Source organism: Fundulus heteroclitus, chromosome 7 (assembly GCF_011125445.2).
Source record: "Fundulus heteroclitus isolate FHET01 chromosome 7, MU-UCD_Fhet_4.1, whole genome shotgun sequence".
Classification (NCBI taxonomy): domain Eukaryota; kingdom Metazoa; phylum Chordata; class Actinopteri; order Cyprinodontiformes; family Fundulidae; genus Fundulus; species Fundulus heteroclitus.
Window position 1 is genome coordinate 2,684,941 of NC_046367.1, and position 17,444 is coordinate 2,702,384.

At 41.2% G+C, this 17,444-nt stretch overlaps 1 protein-coding gene across 9 annotated transcripts in view; it reads left to right on the forward strand.

Annotated features, from left to right (window-relative positions):
* Positions 1 to 17,444, forward strand: part of slc37a1 (solute carrier family 37 member 1) — a 141,093-nt gene that overhangs the window by 35,670 nt on the left and 87,979 nt on the right. The window lies entirely within an intron of this gene.

Genomic DNA, 17,444 nt, shown 5'->3' on the forward strand with positions numbered 1-17,444 from the left:
AAGGGACGTGTTTATTATCTGAGTCAAATCAGATGCTATGACAGGCAAAACTTTCTTAAAGAAAGCTGTGGGTAGAATGTCAAGGCAGCAGGAGGAAGAACTTATTCAGTTAAAGAAAATGTTGGCACATCCCATGCATTGATCTCTTCTAGCCATTTACTCAGTGCTTGAACTGGTCCATAGAGAGGCAGAGAGCATTTTGTTAAGATAAGTTCCAGTTGGATACAGCTTTGGTTCTGGAGTTGATATGAATGTACAGATTGATCCTCTAATCTTTAGGATTTTCTCAATAAAGAAGTTGGAAAATTCATTACAGGCTCTCTTTATAGATGTCATAGTGAACCTTGAGTCTCGTCTTTCTCCACCTGCGTTCAGCTTTTCGACACTCCCTTTTTTAACTTCTAACTCCTAAAGCACTTCTCCAAGGAGATTGTTTTTTTCCTGGAAGAAACTTTCACTTTAACTGGAGCAATGCAGTCAATGATGTCTGAGACTTTAGAATGAACGTTATCTACTAGCTCATCTACTGAGTTGCAGCCCAAGGTACAAGTAGCAGAGTAAGCTTGAATAAAAGTTTCCGTGGCATTGTTCTTAAAGATGCGTTTTCTTATGATGTCCGTTTGGCTATATGAGTCACTGGAAATTATGCTTTCAAAGGTAACAAAAAAGTGATCAGATAGGGCAACATCAGTTACATTGACCTTAGAAATCTTTAGACCTTTAGTGATGATCAAGTCTAAAATATGTCCCTGTTTGTGCGTTGGCTGTTTAACATGCTGAGTTAAACTAGAGTTTCTAAGTGTGTCACACAGTTCTTTTGCACCTCTGTCTTCAGCGTTGTCAACGTGAAAGTTGAAGTCTCCCACAATGATTAAACAGTCATAATCAACGCATATCACTGATGGGAGGTCACTAAGATCATAAAAATAAGTTTGATGTGGACTTAGGAGGCCTGTAAACATTCAGAAACATAGTTCGTATCAGGCTCTTTACCTGGTGAGCCAAATGTTCAGAAGAGTTGAATTTTCCCAAAAACACCTTTTTACACTTTAGTGAATCATTAAACAATGTTGCCACTCCTCCACCTTTCCTTTGCTGTCTGCTCTCACAAAGAAAATTGTAGTTTGGAGGAGTCGACTACTCTATCAGAATAGCTGCTTCATTAGATTCATGTAACCATGTTTCTGTTAAAAACATTACATCAAGATTATTGTCAATAATTAAGTAATTAATTTAAAAGGATTTTCCTGACAGAGCTCTAATGTTTAATAAACCCAGTTGATATGACTTAGTGGTTGATGTTGTCTCTGGCAGGTTGTATCTAACAGTTTATGACTTTGAAGTACGATTGATTATTCCTGTTTAACCTTTTGTTTTTCTTATTTCTGCCACGTATCATCACAGATATTCCATAATCTCTGACAAAAGGTCCAAGATGATGCTGGAAACGGTCATGTCTGATAAACGTGCTGCTAAGGCCTGGTGTGTATCACAGAGAAGTGATCTGGAGGTCCTGAGCACAGGAATGTTCCGTAATACGTAGAGGACGTTCTGGGGCTCTGCTGCCTTTGGATGATGCTGGTTTAGTCACAGCAGAATGGCTATGGGGAGAGGATGTCAACTGTAGGCCAATCTTAAATACTTTGTTCATGTTGTGAGAAAATTCCAGAAAAGGAACATCTGGGCTTTGTGGAGAAGAAGGGGAGATGTGGGTGTAGTCTGGACCGGTGTTCGTGGGGATGGAGATTTTTGGTTCTCTTTGGAAGATAAAGGGGAGTCCTATTTTTGTGCTCCTTTTTTAGATCTGGGATGAATCATCCTGTAGTTCTGACGTAGCCTCTTTCTGTGTCATCTTTCTGGCTATCTTTATCTTGGCTTGTTCGGGCTGCACTGGGCTTATTTGTTTTGGCACTGGTTGAGCTTTGTTTTTGGACAAAGCTGATTGTGCATGGTTCACAGAATAGAAGGTCTATGAAGGTTACAGTTGTTTGTTTGCATGTTTTTGTTTCATCCATTTGTTAAGCATCAGAACTCAGAACATCAGAGAAAAAATCTCATCTCCACAATTAATGGGTATGTGAGGGCCACTGAGAAACACCTTGACATTAAGTCCATCAACTAGATTTAGCAGGCGAATGTAATCCTCTTTCAATACTTCTGATTTTCTACAGAATCAGAATCAGATATACCTGGGTGGCGTCGCCCAGGGCAGCTTGTATTATGAGTTTTTCCAGGGTCGGGCGTTCTTTCAAAACCCTTGGAAGGATGTCTGATACATTAGACACGAGGGTTTTGTTCAAAGGGCTATAAATCAACACATCTGTGTTTTTCTTGTTAAAGAAATGTTTAATCCCTTTTACAGATCCATTGCATAATGTCAGGGTCCTTGGCCCTGTGGCGTGTTTTTCTCTGGTAGCTTAGAGCGAAGATTGTTGACATACCTTTGATTGTTGTCGTGATCCTCCTGGGTCTCATGTTGGAGTGGAGCAAATCTGTTTAGTAACGGAATTCCAACATTTCCAGCAGGTTTACTCCTGTCATTTGTTGTGAGAACAGCCCATTGTTGTTTCACTTTTGTTGGGACACTTCTCTGTAGAATCGGCCAGTTTTCTTTGTCTAGGTGTGGGGTTCGTTGATCCTTTTGCCTTGCACCCGGAGTGGTCCAGGGATTCTCATCTTCCTCAGGGAACTGTTTGTTCAATGAGTTGTTGGGCTGGTGGTCACAGTTCAGAATCACTGACAGGGTTGTTTCAATTCCATACGCGGCATTTACATCATAATTCACTTAGAGTCGTCCGATTTTCAGCTCCATAACAGCTATTTTCTGTAGAAGCGTGTCAAAGTCCTCTGTGCTGAAGGTAGATCTCCTTTGAATCGGGTGGTTTTTCTCCATATCCACTTCATGTTGAATTCTTTCCATAAGAGTGTTTGTTTTTCCTGAGAACTGCCTCCTCTGGGGTGTAAAGAGGCATCTTGTGTGGATTAGCTGAAAACTAAAATAGTCCACATGGGAGGAAAAAAATCTAAATCAAAAATTAAATTAAATAAATAAAATAACTAAATCCAACTTTCTGTAGTTTTGACTTAGATATAAAAAGGAGATAAAAAGTGAAAGGCAGGAAAATGCAAGCAAGCAGGGGGCAGAGAAAAAAAGCGTCCGAGCAGGCAGAGAGGCAGAGAGCAAAAAAAGGCAGGAATAATTTCTCAAAATATTATTTATGTGAAAACACATTCAATATTTGAGTTAATAAAAACTTTATATTCATATTCATATATGTGTAGTATGTTTTTTGTCTATATACATTTTTATTGTTGCCCAGAACGACCCCTTTCCAATACAAAAATGGTCTGGCCATGAAGACGAGTTTTGACTGCAACCTGTTTTGAAGTTCATTTGGCTGCTCTAGTAAAATATGTTTTTCAGACATCTGGTGCTCAGAAAAGAAAAGACAGGGGAACATGAAAGCTGAACCATGAGACATTTTATGAGAAAATAAAAACAATCTAAGGATAAGACTGGAACAAGTGCAGCAGAGGGAATCAATGATGACCATCCAGTGGAGCCAGGTAAGAAGCAATGCTAATCAGTGTGGCTTAGCATAAAATTATCAGATTTCTCAAAATAAAATGAGGACGTCTGTCTGTTTTGTTGACGGGGGATTCAGCCCATAGCGCTGTGGGGGTTGCGCTCGGCTCTACTACTTAAGATATTGCCCAGTTTTTTATTTTATTTTTTTACACAATGCTAGTCTGCTCTTCTCTAATTACTTATGCCTGTATTAGTTGAATTGTGTTGTAATTTTTCCCTGCCAAATCATAGTGCATTATATAAATAACTACAACTGGAAAATAGAGTAATTTTGGGATGTCATCACATGAAACACAAAAGGTTCAGTAAATCAAAGTAAAAGCATTACAATGTAACTTCTAATACAGGAACTCTAATCTAACCCGAATCCTTTAACAAAATGAAATAAATGAATAAATAAATTAGTAGAGCGCTTAAACCCTACAACGGTAGACCAAAGTTTCACCTTGCCCACCACAGAGAACAGTCACAGAACAGATAGAGGGGGCTGGTTGTCTGGTCAGAGAACAAAATGGATCAGAGGCTCATCACCCACTTCATTTCAGCGATCTTGCATTTTTGCAGACTAAAATGGCCGTCTCTGATCTAGTTAACCTCGTACATGTAATGACAAACGGATGCCTTTCTCAGAGTGGCTAAAGGAACTAATAAATAAGGTCCAGTTCCTGGGAAAGACGAGACCGTCTGAGCTACTCCAAATTTTGCCTTACAGAGTTAAATTTGAGGCTTCATTGAATTCAATTCAATTTTATTTATATAGCGCCAATTCATGAAACATGTCATCTCAAGGCACTTTGCAAAGTCAAATTCAATCATATTATACAGATTGGTCAAAAATGTCCTATATAAGGGAACCAGTTGATTGCATCAAAGTCCCGACAAGCAGCATTCACTCCTGGATAAGCGTAGAGCTACAGGGAGAGTCGTCTGCATTGTCCATGGCTTTGATGCAATCCCTCATACTGAGCAAGCATGAAGCGACAGCGGAAAGAAAAACCCCCCATTAACGGGAAGGAAAAACCTCCAGCAGAACAGGGCTCAGTATGAACGGTCATCTGCCTCGACCGACTGGGGGTTACAGAAGACAGAGCAGAGACACAACAAGACAGACAAAAAGCACAGAAGCACACATTGATCCAGTAATCTGTTCTACATTAGATGGTAATAGCGGGTGATCTGTCTTCCCTGGATGATGTCACAGCTAACAGAACGGCAGACCAGGTGTACCTACTATGAAGAAAAAAGAGAGAGAGCAAAAAGTCAAAAGCTGAAATGACAACAGTCATGTCAATGTAATGCAATGCAAAACTGGAGAACAGTAGACTGGAGAACAGTAGAAATCAGTAGAGTGAGAAAAATAGGCCCTGATGTCCTCCAGTAGCCTAAGCCTATAGCAGCATAACTATAGAGGTAGCTCAGGGTAGCACGAGCCACTCTTTGTCAAAAAGGAAAGTTTTAAGATTAGTCTTAAAAGTAGACAGGGTGTCTGCCTCACGGACCAAAACTGGGAGTTGGTTCCACAGGAGAGGAGCCTGATAGCTAAAGGATCTGCCTCCCATTCTACTTTTAGAGACTCTAGGAACCACCAGCAGACCTGCAGTCTGAGAGCGAAGTGCTCTATTAGGAACATACGGGGTGGTCAGAGCTCTGATATATGATGGAGCTTGATTATTAAGGGCTTTATACGTTAGAAGAAGAATTTCAAATTCTATTCTTGATTAAACAGGAAGCCAATGAAGGGAAGCTAAAATTGGAGAAATATGATCTCTCTTGTTGATTTTCATCAGAACTCTTGCTGCAGCATTTTGGATCAGCTGAAGGCTTTGAATGGCATTTTGTGGACTTGCTGATAGTAAAGAATTACAATAGTCCAGCCTTTAAGTAACAAATGCATGGACTAGTTTTTCAGCATCACCCCTGGACAGAATGTTTCTAATTTTGGCGATATTCCAGAGGTGAAAAAGGAAACTCTCAAAACCTGTTTAATATGGGATTTAAATGACATGCCTTGGTCGAAAATAACACCAGGATTTTTGACTTTATTACCAGAGGCCAAGTTAATGCCATCCAGATTAAGTGATTGATTAAGAACTTTATTTTCTGAGGACTCTGGTCCAAAGATTACAACTTCTGTCTTGTCAGAATTTAGATGCAGGAAATTTAAAGTCATCCAGCTTTTGATGTCTTCAAGGCATGACAACAGTCGAAGTAATTGATTGGATTCATCATGATTTATGGATAAATATAGCGGAGTGTCATCAGCATAACAGTGGAAATTAATCCCATGCTGTCTGACAATTTTGCCAAATGGAAGCATATATATAGTAAAGAGAATTGGTCCAAGGACTGAACCCTCTGGTACTCCACAAGTGACCCTAGATTTTGAAGAAGATTGATTATTAACATGAACAAACTGGAATAGATAAGATTTAAACCAGCCTAACGCTTTCCCCTTAATCCCTACAGTATGCTCAAGCCTTTGTAGGAGAATATTGTGATCAACTGTGTCAAATGCAGCACTGAGATCTAACAGGACAAGTATAGACACAAGTCCATTATCTGAGGCCATGAGAATATCATTAGTGACCTTCACCAGAGCTGTTTCAGTGCTATGATGAGCTCTGAAGCCTGACTGAAACTCCTCAAGTAGGTCATTACTTTGTAAATGTTCACAGAGTTGATTAGCAACTACTTTCTCAATTATTTTAGATAAGAAAAGGAGATTAGATATAGGTCTGTAATTTACTAACTCATCTTGATCAAGAGATGGTTTCTTAAGTAAAGGTTTAATAACAGCTGCTTTAAAAGCCTATGGTACATATCCATTTACTAAGGATAGATTAATCATGTCTAAAATAGTGCCACTGGTCAGAGGGAATATCTCTTTAAAACACCTGGTTGGGATTGGGTCTTACATACAGGTAGAAGGTTTAGATGAAGCTAGAATTTGATAGCTTAGAAAGCTCTACTGCTTCTAAACAGTTTAGTCACTGTGCAGGATCTAAAGATTCCTCCAATGCTGCCTCACTTACTGAGGACAAGGTAATCATGTTTGGGATGATGCCAATTATTTTTAATGGAATCAATTTTACGACCGGTGTCAGAGTCTGGTCCGCATTGCCGGCAGTAAGTCAGACTCGTTTCCGGTGAGGGTTGGACTCCGCCAAGGCTGCCCTTTGTCACCGATTCTGTTCATAACTTTTATGGACAGAATTTCTAGGCGCAGCCAAGGTGTTGAGGGGATCCGCTTTGGTGGCCTTAGGATTGCGTCTCTGCTATTCGCGGATGACGTGGTCCTATTGGCTTCATCAGGGCGTGATCTACAGCTCTCACTGGAGCGGTTTGCAGCCGAGTGCGAAGCGGCCGGGATGAAAATCAGTGCCTCCAAATCCGAGACCATGGTCTTGAACCGGAAAAGGGTAGAGTGCCTTCTCCGGGTTGGGGAGGATGTCCTGCCCCTAGTGGAGGAGTTCAAGTATCTTGGGGTCTTGTTCACGAATGAGGGGAAGATGGAGCGGGAGATCGACAGGCGGATTGGTGCAGCGTCTGCTGTGAAGCGGGCGCTGTACCGATCCGTTGTGGTAAAGAGAGAGCTGAGCCAAAAGGCGAAGCTCTCGATTTACCGGTCGATCTACGTTCCTACCCTCATCTATGGTCACGAGCTTTGGGTCGTGACCGAAAGAACGAGATCCCGGATACAAGCGGCTGAAATGAGTTTTCTCCGTAGTGTGTCTGGGCTCTCCCTTAGAGATAGGGTGAGGAGCTCAGTCATCCGGGGAGGACTCAGAGTAGAGCCGCTGCTCCTCCACGTCGAGAGGAGCCAGTTGAGGTGGCTCAGGCATCTGGTCAGGATGCCTCCTGGACGCCTCCCTGGAGAGGTGTTCCGGGCACGTCCCACCGGGAGGAGGCCCAGGGGAAGACCCAGGACACGCTGGAGGGACTATGTCTCCCGGCTGGCCTGGGAACGCCTTGGGGTTCCTCCTGAGGAGCTGGCCCAAGTGGCTGGGGAGAGGGACGTCTGGGCCTCCCTACTGAAGTTGCTACCCCCGCGACCCGACCCCGGATAAGCGGAAGACGACGGACGGACGGACGGAATCAATTTTATTTATGAAGAATCCCATAAAATCATTACTGCTAAGAGCTGAGGGAATGGATGGATCAACGGAGCTGTGACTCTGTGTAAGTTTGGCAACTGTATTGAAGAGAAATATAGGATTATTTTTGTTCTCCTCAATTAATGATGAAAGATATGCTGCTCTAACTCTGCGAAGGGTCTTGTTATACAACAATAGACAGTCCCTCCAGATTAGGTAGGATTCCTCTTGGTGTGTAGAGCACCATTTTCTCTCCAATTTCCTAACATTGTGCTTCAAGGAACACAGCTCTGAATTAAACTAGGGAGTCAGCTTCACGTGAATAATCACCTTCTTTTTCAAGGGAGCTACATTGTCTAATGCAGAACGCAATGAGGAAGTCACACTGTTAACAAAGACATCTATTTGTGAATGGGAAGAAACAACATTGCTGCCATCTGCAAGGTATTTCTGCAATACTGACGATATTAAGAGGGGGACAAACTCTTTAAAGTTTGCAGGATTGTCCGATAAAGATCTACTATAATGGAACCCTCTTTTAGGGGTGGAGAACTCAGTTAGATTAAACTCAAATGTTATAAAAAAATGGTCAGATAGGACAGGGTTGTGAGGAAATACTATTAATTCTTCACAATCAATGCCATATGTCAGCACAAGGTCTAAAGTATGGAGCCAAGAGTGCGTCGGTTTATGCACATTTTGAGCAAAACCAATTGAATCTAGGATAGTTTTAAAGGCTACACTAAGGTTATCACATTCTGTGTCAACATGAATGTTGAAATCCCCCACTATAATAACCTTGTCAGTGTTTATCCTCAAATCAGATAAGAAGTCTGACAACCGATCCAAAAACCGAGAGTAAGGGCCCGGTGGACGATACAAAACAACAAACAGAAGAGGTTTTATTGCTTTGCAATTTAGATGAGGAAAACTGAGGGTTAAATGTTCAAAAGAACTGTAGTTATTAGTTGGCCTGGGACTAATTAATAAATCAGACTGAAAGATGGTTGCCACTCCTCCTCCTCTTCCCACAGATCTGGGAATGTGGAAATTTGAATAATTGGAGGGAGTTGACACATTTATACTAACGTAGTCCTCTTGTAGCCAGGTTTCTGTGAGACAAAATAAATCAATCTGTTTATCAGAAATCAATTCATTTACTAACAAAGTCTTTGGAGGGAGAGACCTTATATTTAATAGACCACATTTAATTGTTTTAGTTTTTGGTTCAAGGTGAGCCATATTGATTTTTATCAGGTTTTTATGATTTGTTCCTTTTAGATCAGTTTTTGATCTGTAAAGTTTTGGCTGTGGGAAAGACACCGTCTCAATAGGGTAATGGGTGGGTAACAGTACAGAAGCTGCAGAGAGGTGTGTTAAACTACGGCTCCGCTTCCTGGTCTGGACCCTGGGTTGTCAGCATTTAGGAGAACTAATAAGGCCAGATTCCTAGAAAGAAGAGGTGCACGATCCAAAGTGGGATGGATGTCGTCTCTCCGGATTAGGCCAGATTTTCCCCAGAAAGTTTGCCAGGTATCAATGTAGCCCACGTCGTTTTCAGGACACCACCTAGACAACCAGTGGTTGAATGATGACATGCGGCTAAACATGTCATCAGTGGTCAGATCAGGCAGGGGACCAGATAAAATGACAGAGTCTGACATAGTTTTAGCAAACTTACACACCAAAGCAACACCAACTTTAGTGACCTCCGATCGGCGTGACCGGGTGTCATTACCGCCTGCGTGAATAACAATCGTACTGTATTTCTGCTTATCCTTAGCCAGCAGTTTCAGGTAAGATTCAATGTCGCCCGTTCTGGCCCCTGGCAGGCATTTAACTATAGCCCCCAGTGTCTCTAGTGCCACGTTTCTAACTATTGAGCTGCCAATCACCAGGGTCGGCTTCTCAGCGGGTGTGTCGCTGAGTGGGGAAGATTTGTTAGAAACGCAGACGGGTTGGTGGTGACATGGGGGCTGGAATCTGGAGCTATGCTTCCTACGAACCATCACTCAGCCGGCCTGGTTACGCGGGTGCTCGGGTGCTGCTTCTGGAGGACCGCTACATGAAGTAACTCTACATAATTAGGATGTATTTGCCTTAGCCATTGCAAGAACAACAATAAGGACTTTAAAGCACAAAACCATGGACTTTTGACCGTAGTGAAATTATTTTTATAGGTTGGATATAGGATATTCATGCTGTGCTGATTCAGCGGAGTGTTATTTGAGTTAGATCCACTGCAGTAATCTGCAGTGGCAGCTGCCCACTGTCCTTCTCCCTCCTCCTGCACACAGTGGTTCAATAAGGGTCTGTGAACAACATTTTGATCTGATCGGATCCGATTTAGGTTATCAAATACAGTCAGGTCAATCAAAAGTAGCCGGTCAACGGCGGCAAATCGCCGTCTATAGCAGCTCTTGCCGCCGCCTACATTTCCCCGATGATATAATGGAGCGGTATTTGTGCCTTCTGGTTGACCGCGCAGGAACCAATTCGAGCTCAACTCTGAAAAACTCTTCTCGCACGACGCTCGCGCAGAAACAGCCAAGCGAGCGCACAGCACAGCTGGTGTTGAGCATGGAATGAGCAGGTCGAGCGCGTGAGCAGAGAAGGAACTGAGCGCGTGTGAGACCGATTTTTGAGCGCGCGCGCGTGTTGTCTCACTGCGTGCTTGGAAGTTAGTCAATTGTCATATATTCACCTAATCTGATCTGTTTTTATATGGTGCTAGTAATTCAAATTCAACTAATGTTATGCAAATTTGTTCAAAATCTTGTTAAAAGGACTTCCGGCTTGGCTGAACATGGCATAGGTCGTACCGAGCACAGCTCATGCAGAGATTTGTTATTAATCAATATTTCAGGCACATTAAGTTGATTTTTTTCTTTTTCTTTTTTTTCTTTTCTTATCTCAACACTTGAGCAAACGTGTTCGAAGTAAGATTGTTTCGTTTTTGACAATCGTGATGTCGCGCAAAGCCAGTAAAAACACAAGTACCTCCCAGCCTAACCCGCGGCCTGCTGTCGGCACCACGTCCTCGGCCCATGGTGGAGCGTCGCCGCAGCCTGAATCATCCGAGATGCCACTTGTCGATATGGACACAAAGGCTGCACTTCTTTCTGAGCTTCGTGACGAGATTTCTGGCTCCCAAACCCAATCCCAATGAGCGTCCTCGGGCTATAGTTGCTAGGATGCACTATTACGTGGACTGCGCCAAGATTCTTCAGAAAGCCAGGGAGCGGCAGCAGATAAAGATGCGTAACATGACCATCTCCGTGTTCCCCGACCACACCGCTAAGACTGCACGAGCCCGTGCAGCTTTCAGTGAGGTTCGCTGCGGGGGATCATCCACCCGGCCAAGTTGCGCATCACATATGAAGGAGTGCAACATGACTTTGTCTCGCCAGAGAAGGCTAAGGCATACATCCAGACAATAACTACCCATCAGTAAAGCACAGCGAGACGATATTATTTTTATTTAGGATAGTGACTGATGTCTTCATTTTGGTGAGTTCGAGTTTATTTTTACTGCGCACGATTTGTTTTATTTTATTTTTGGAAGTAATACTTTTTTGTTTATTTGTTCTTGTGCCTTACATAATCAGAAGTTACTCTGTAAGAGCGTCCCTGTTAGTCATGGTTGGTTTTGTAGTCGGGAGCGTCTCTGTTTTGTTTGCTCCATATGGGAGTTGTGCACTGCCGTCTCTATCGTTTGGGGATGGGGACGTCCGAGGTGCGGGAGGGAGGGGGTTTATGTGTTTAATGTTTTTTTTATTTTTTTTATTTCGATATTGTACTCTCATTATTGCTTTGTGTGTGTGCGTGAGTGCGCTTTTTCCCCTTTTTTTTCCGATGTGGGTGGAGGGAGGAGGGGAAGGGAAAGGAAGAAAACAAGAAAAAAAAAACTTTTTATTGATCTACTATGGCAGATCACAGTGGTATTAGATTTATGACTTGGAATGTTAAAGGCATGAATAGCCCTATTAAACGATCTAAAATATTTTCACATCTACGGCGTCTGAAGAGCGATGTAATGTTTTTACAAGAGACTCATTTGCGGGATAGGGATCATGTTAGACTCAGGTGTCCGTGGGTGGGACATGTTTTTCACTCAGTGTTTAATTCGAAATCCAGGGGAGTGGCTATTTTAATTAGTAAAAAAGTGCAGTTTACAGCTTCGGAGATTAAAGCTGACAAAAATGGGAGATATTTGATTGTTGTAGGCAACATTTACAACACCCCAGTCTTGTTAGTCAATGTGTATGCTCCCAATTTTGACAACCCAGGTTTTGCAGATAAACTGTTTAGCAGCCTCCCTTCTCTTGACACTCACCTTTTGATATTTGCTTGGTGACCTAAACTGTGTTATTGACCCCGTCTTAGACCGCTCAAATCCCCGTTCCCTGACACAATCTTCTATGTCTAAGTCTATTTCAGAGTTTATGATCCGGAACGGGTTCTTAGACCCTTGGAGATTTTCTAATCCCACTACCAGAGCCTATTCTTTTTTCTCTCAGGTACATCAATCTTTTTCACATATTGATTACTTTTTTGTGGATAGTTCCCTTATTCCAAAAGTATTGTCATCTGAGTATCATCCAATTGTCATCTCTGATCACGCACCACTTAGTGTTGATATCAAATTCACTGTCCAATCTTCTTTTTCCTCGCCCTGGAGGTTTAACTCTCTGCTGCTTTCTGATCAGACATTTGTTGCCTTTTATCAAAACAAAAATTGATGAATATTTATTTTTTAATGATAGTGGCACTGTCACAAGGTTGTTGCTGTGGGAATCTCTTAAAGCATATTTGCATGGGCAGATAATTTCCTTTTCTGTTCATTCTAACAAAGTTCGTAAAGCAAGACTTCAAAATTTGACAACACAAATTTCTGACATAGACAGACAAATTGTAATTAATCCAACTCCTGATTTTCATAAAAAACACCTTAATTTGCAAACTGAATTTGACTTGCTTTCTACAGTGGAAGCTGAGCGCCTTCTACTTCGCTCACGGGCAACTTATTATAAACATGGCGATAAGCCAGGTAGGCTCTTAGCACATCAGTTGAAGCGTCAAGCCTCCTCTCGATTAATATCCCAAATTAGACACACGGCTGGCAACTTGGTCTCTGACTCAAAGGAAGTGAACAAAGTCTTTAAACGGTATTATTCCTCTTTATATGAATCTGAATCCATTGCTGATGCATCTGTAATGGCTTCTTTTCTAAAGGATTTAATATTGCCCACTGTCGACCCTGTCATGGCTGAACAATTAGATGCACCCCTTAAATTAGATGAAATTGAACACGCAAATAAAACTATGCACAATGGTAAGGCTCCGGGTCCGGATGGTTTCTCGGTTGAGTTCTTTAAAACCTCTCTTGACAAATTAGCTCCGTTACTTCTTTCAATGTATAATGAATCTTTGGAATGTGGGTCATTACCCCCAACACTGTCTCAAGCACTAATCACTGTTCTTCTAAAGAAAGATAAAGATCCTACATCTTGCTCCTCATATAGGCCTATTTCACTTCATAATGTGGACGTTAAAGTCTTGGCTAAAATTCTAGCAAATCGCCTTGAAAAGATTCTTCTTTCTATTATTTCAGAAGAACAGAATGGTTTCATCAAAGGTCGGCAGTTATTTTTTAATATCCGTACACTTTTGAATGTGATTCTATCCCAACACTCTACTGCTAGTCCAGAGGTAGTTATCTCGCTTGATGCTGAGAAAGCTTTTGATCGTGTGGAGTGGAGTTATCTTTTTGCTGTCTTATATAAATTTGGTTTTAAGGACCGATTTATTTGATGGATTCGACTGTTATACAATTCACCCCAAGCCAGTGTTTACACAAATATTTCCTCTGGTTACTTTCCACTGTCACGAGGTACGAGACAGGGATGCCCTTTGTCCCCTCTACTTTTCACCATTGTAATTGAGCCTGTATCAATAGCTTTGCGGTCTCTCCCTTATTTTCGTGGCATTTCCCGATCAGGTCTTGACCTGAAACTGTCTTTATATGCAGATGATCTGCTTCTGTATGTCTCTGATCCTTTACATAGTATACCACCAATTGTGTCTTTGTTAAAGAGAATTGGCTCCTTTTCAGGCTAGAAAATAAACCTTCTTAAGAGCGAATGCTTTCCCATAAATTCGTTAGGTCTTACACTTAAACAGTCTGATATTCCTTTTAGGCTTAGCTCGTCAGGATTTAAATATTTGGGAATCAATGTAACTCGTACTCTGTCCTCTTTGCATTTGTCTAATTTCACCTTTTTGATTTCTCAGATTAAATCAGATTTTCAGAGATGGAATTGTCTGCCTTTGTCGCTTATCGGTCAAATTAATACAATCAAGACGAATATTCTACCTCTATTATTCTTTCTTTTCCAGTGTACTCCTGTATTTTTGCCTAAAGCTTTTTTTAAAAAGTTGGATCAGATTGTCACATCGTTCTTGTGGGGAGGGAAACACCCCAGGGTGAGGAAATCACTGTTACAGAGACTAACATTTGATGGTGGTCTTGCTTTGCCTAATTTTTTGTTTTATTACTGGTCTGCTCATAATCACAAATTGACCTACTGGTTTCAATCACAAAAACCTTTGTGGTGCAAGTTAGAACACCTGTCCTGCATCTCCTCTTCTTTGGATGCTTTACTGTCCTCCCCTCTCCCACTCAATTTCTCTCGATTCACAAAGAACCCTGTGGTGCAATCGAGTCTTAAGATTTGGTCACAGTACAGGAGCCATTTTAAGTTTGTATCCGCATCAGTAACTATGCCCATCACAAAGAATCATTTATTCCCCCCTGGTCTCACCGATGGGACCTATGTGCAGTGGAAACACCATGGTATTAATACCTTTAAAGACCTGTATAAGGATGGCGCTTTCTCCAGTTTTTCGGATCTGTCTTCGGAAACAAATCTTCCAGTGACACATTTATTTCGCTGTTTTCAAGTGCAACACTGTACTTCTGCTCTCTTTCCTTCTTATCCTTTTCTTCCAAACATCCAACCATGGAAGGAACTGCTGTCCCTTAAACCCAATAAAAAGTCAGTTATATCTTATATATATAAGCAACTTATAGATTTGGATATCCAGTCGGTGGCTAAAATTAGAAGGGCATGGGAGCTGGAATTAGGCATAACTTTATCAGATCAGCAGTGGAAGACAGCAATATCTAACGTTCGGTACAGTACGGCCTGCGCAAGCTCATTCAGTTTAAGGTATTGTACAGAGTTCACTATTCCAGGTCTCGTCTGTCTGAGATTTACCCACAAGTGGAGGATCAGTGTGGCAGATGTCATGCCACTCCGTGCAACCTGAGTCACATGTTCTTTTTGTGTCCAAGACTCCATGACTTCTGGAACCAGTATTCAGCCATTCTCTCCAAAGCTTTAGGAACTCAGGTCTGCATGGACCCTCTCTTAGCTATCTTTGGGCTTCCAGTTAATACTGTTTTAACTGACCCTGCTCACTCTAAAGTATTGGCCTTTACGCTTTTAGCCAGGCGTCGTATTTTACTCCTTTGGAAATCATCTGAGACACCCTCAATTTCTCTGTGGTTTCGCAAAGTAATGTCATTTTTCAGATTGGAAAAGATTGGTCTTATAGCAAAGGGAAACTATAGTAAATTTGATCGGATATGGGGCTCTTTTGTGAATTATTGCAAATCGTTGAACATCTTACCGTCTACCTAATGTGATTGAACAACTCCCCACCCCACCCCGTTTTTTTTTCTCTGTGCGTTTCTGTGTGTGTGTGTGTATGAGTTATTTCTTTGACCACTACAAATGAGAGAATATGGAACAGATTCTATACTATTTGTAAATTATTATGTTTTTCTTCCACAATAAATAAATAATAATAAAAAAAATCTTGTTAAAACATGATAACATGTGAAAAAATGTTTTAATAATAATAATAATAATAATAATAATAATAAAAAACAAAGGTTGTTTTTGAAGAATTGATCATTCACTTTTTTTGCTTTTTATTCAATTCAAACCGTGCACTCTGACTCTATTCTTTAAATAATCACCAGTCTTGAAAACTTCCAAAATACATCAGGTAGACTCTATTTTTCAAAATTCTCCCCTTTGGGGCTCGGGCACCCTCCTACCTGATAGTGTGTGGCCTGCTACTGTAAAAAAGTTTGACTGCCCTGTACAGTACGCCCGTCTGCCTACAGAAAAGTGTCCTTTTTCCTTCACTGGTGGTTTATGGTTTGCAAATAGTAAAATCATATTTCGTTTTGACCCACTCTGTTTATGCAATCTCAGTTTTATGTTACTCTGGACTTCCTTGGAGAAAACCTTCTCATTTCACCTTGCCTTGGTCTATCAGTGAACATTTGTCGGTTCACATCACATTTCAGCCCTACTACCTCGTGAGGAGGGATGAAAAAAGTCAGTCTGATTGGGAAAAAAATTTATACAAAATGCCCAGAAAGCAGGCTGAGCCGAGTAGAGCCCGGCCAAGCAGTATACCGCCTATAAGATGAGATTGTTGACAGCAGTGGCTCAGCCGATCTGCCCTCCAGGATCTTGTCAAAGTTAAATAGAACACCAGGCCAGTCGTAGCTACTATGAAGAGAAAAAACTGACAGAACATTAAGTTAAAAGTTGAAATACAAATAATTGGAGAATAGCAGAATTTAGCAAAATGAAGGAAATAGATTTCAATGTCCCCCAGCAGCCTAAACCTATAGCAGCATAACTACAAAGATAGCTCAGGGTAACCTAAGCCACTCTAACTAGAAGCTTTGTCAAAAAGGAAAGTTTTAAGCCTAGTCTTAAAATTAGACGGGGTGTCTGCCTCACGGACCAAAACGGGGGGTTGGTTCCACAGGAGAGGAGCCTGATAGCTAAAGGATCTGCCTCCCATTCTACTTTTAGAGACTCTAGGAACCACCAGCAGACCTGCAGTCTGAGAGCGAAGTGCTCTGTTAAGAACATACGGAGTAATCAGAGCTCTGATATATGATGGAGCTTGATTATTAAGGGCTTTATACATTAGAAGAAGAATTTTAAATTCTATTCTTGATATAACAGGAAGCCAATGAAGAGAAGCTAAAATTGGAGAAATATGATCCCTATTGTTGATTTTCATCAGAACTCTTGCTGCAGCATTTTGGATCAGCTGAAGGCTTTGAACTGCATTTTATGGACTTCCTGATAGTAAAGAATTACAATAGTCCAGCCTTGAAGTAACAAATGCATGGACTAGTTTTTCAGCAACACCCCTGGACAGAATGTTTCTAATTTTGGTGATATTCCGGAGGTGAAACAAGGAAACTCTGGAAACCTGTTTAATATGGGATTTAAATTACATGTCTTGGTCAAAAATACCACCAGTTTTTTTTTTTTTACTTTACCAGAGGCCAATTCCATACCATAAGGGATAAGTGATTGATTAAGAAGTTTATTTTTTGAGGACTCTGTGGTCCAAAGATTACATATGAAGGACAATTTTAAATTCTATTTTTGATTTAACAGAGAGCCAACGAAGGGAAGCTAAAATAAGAGAAACACATAGTCTCTTTTTCATTTTCATCAGAACTCTTGCTGTAGCAGTTTGAATCAGCTGAATGCAACAAACTGCATTTTTTTTTACCTGATAGTAAAGAATTACAGTGGTCCAGTCTTGGACTAGTTTTTCAGCATTAATCCTGGACAGGATATTTCTAAATTTGGCTTTTGTTCAACACTCATTTATTTACTTACTACTCTTTGCCTCTTTGATTATGTTGTAGT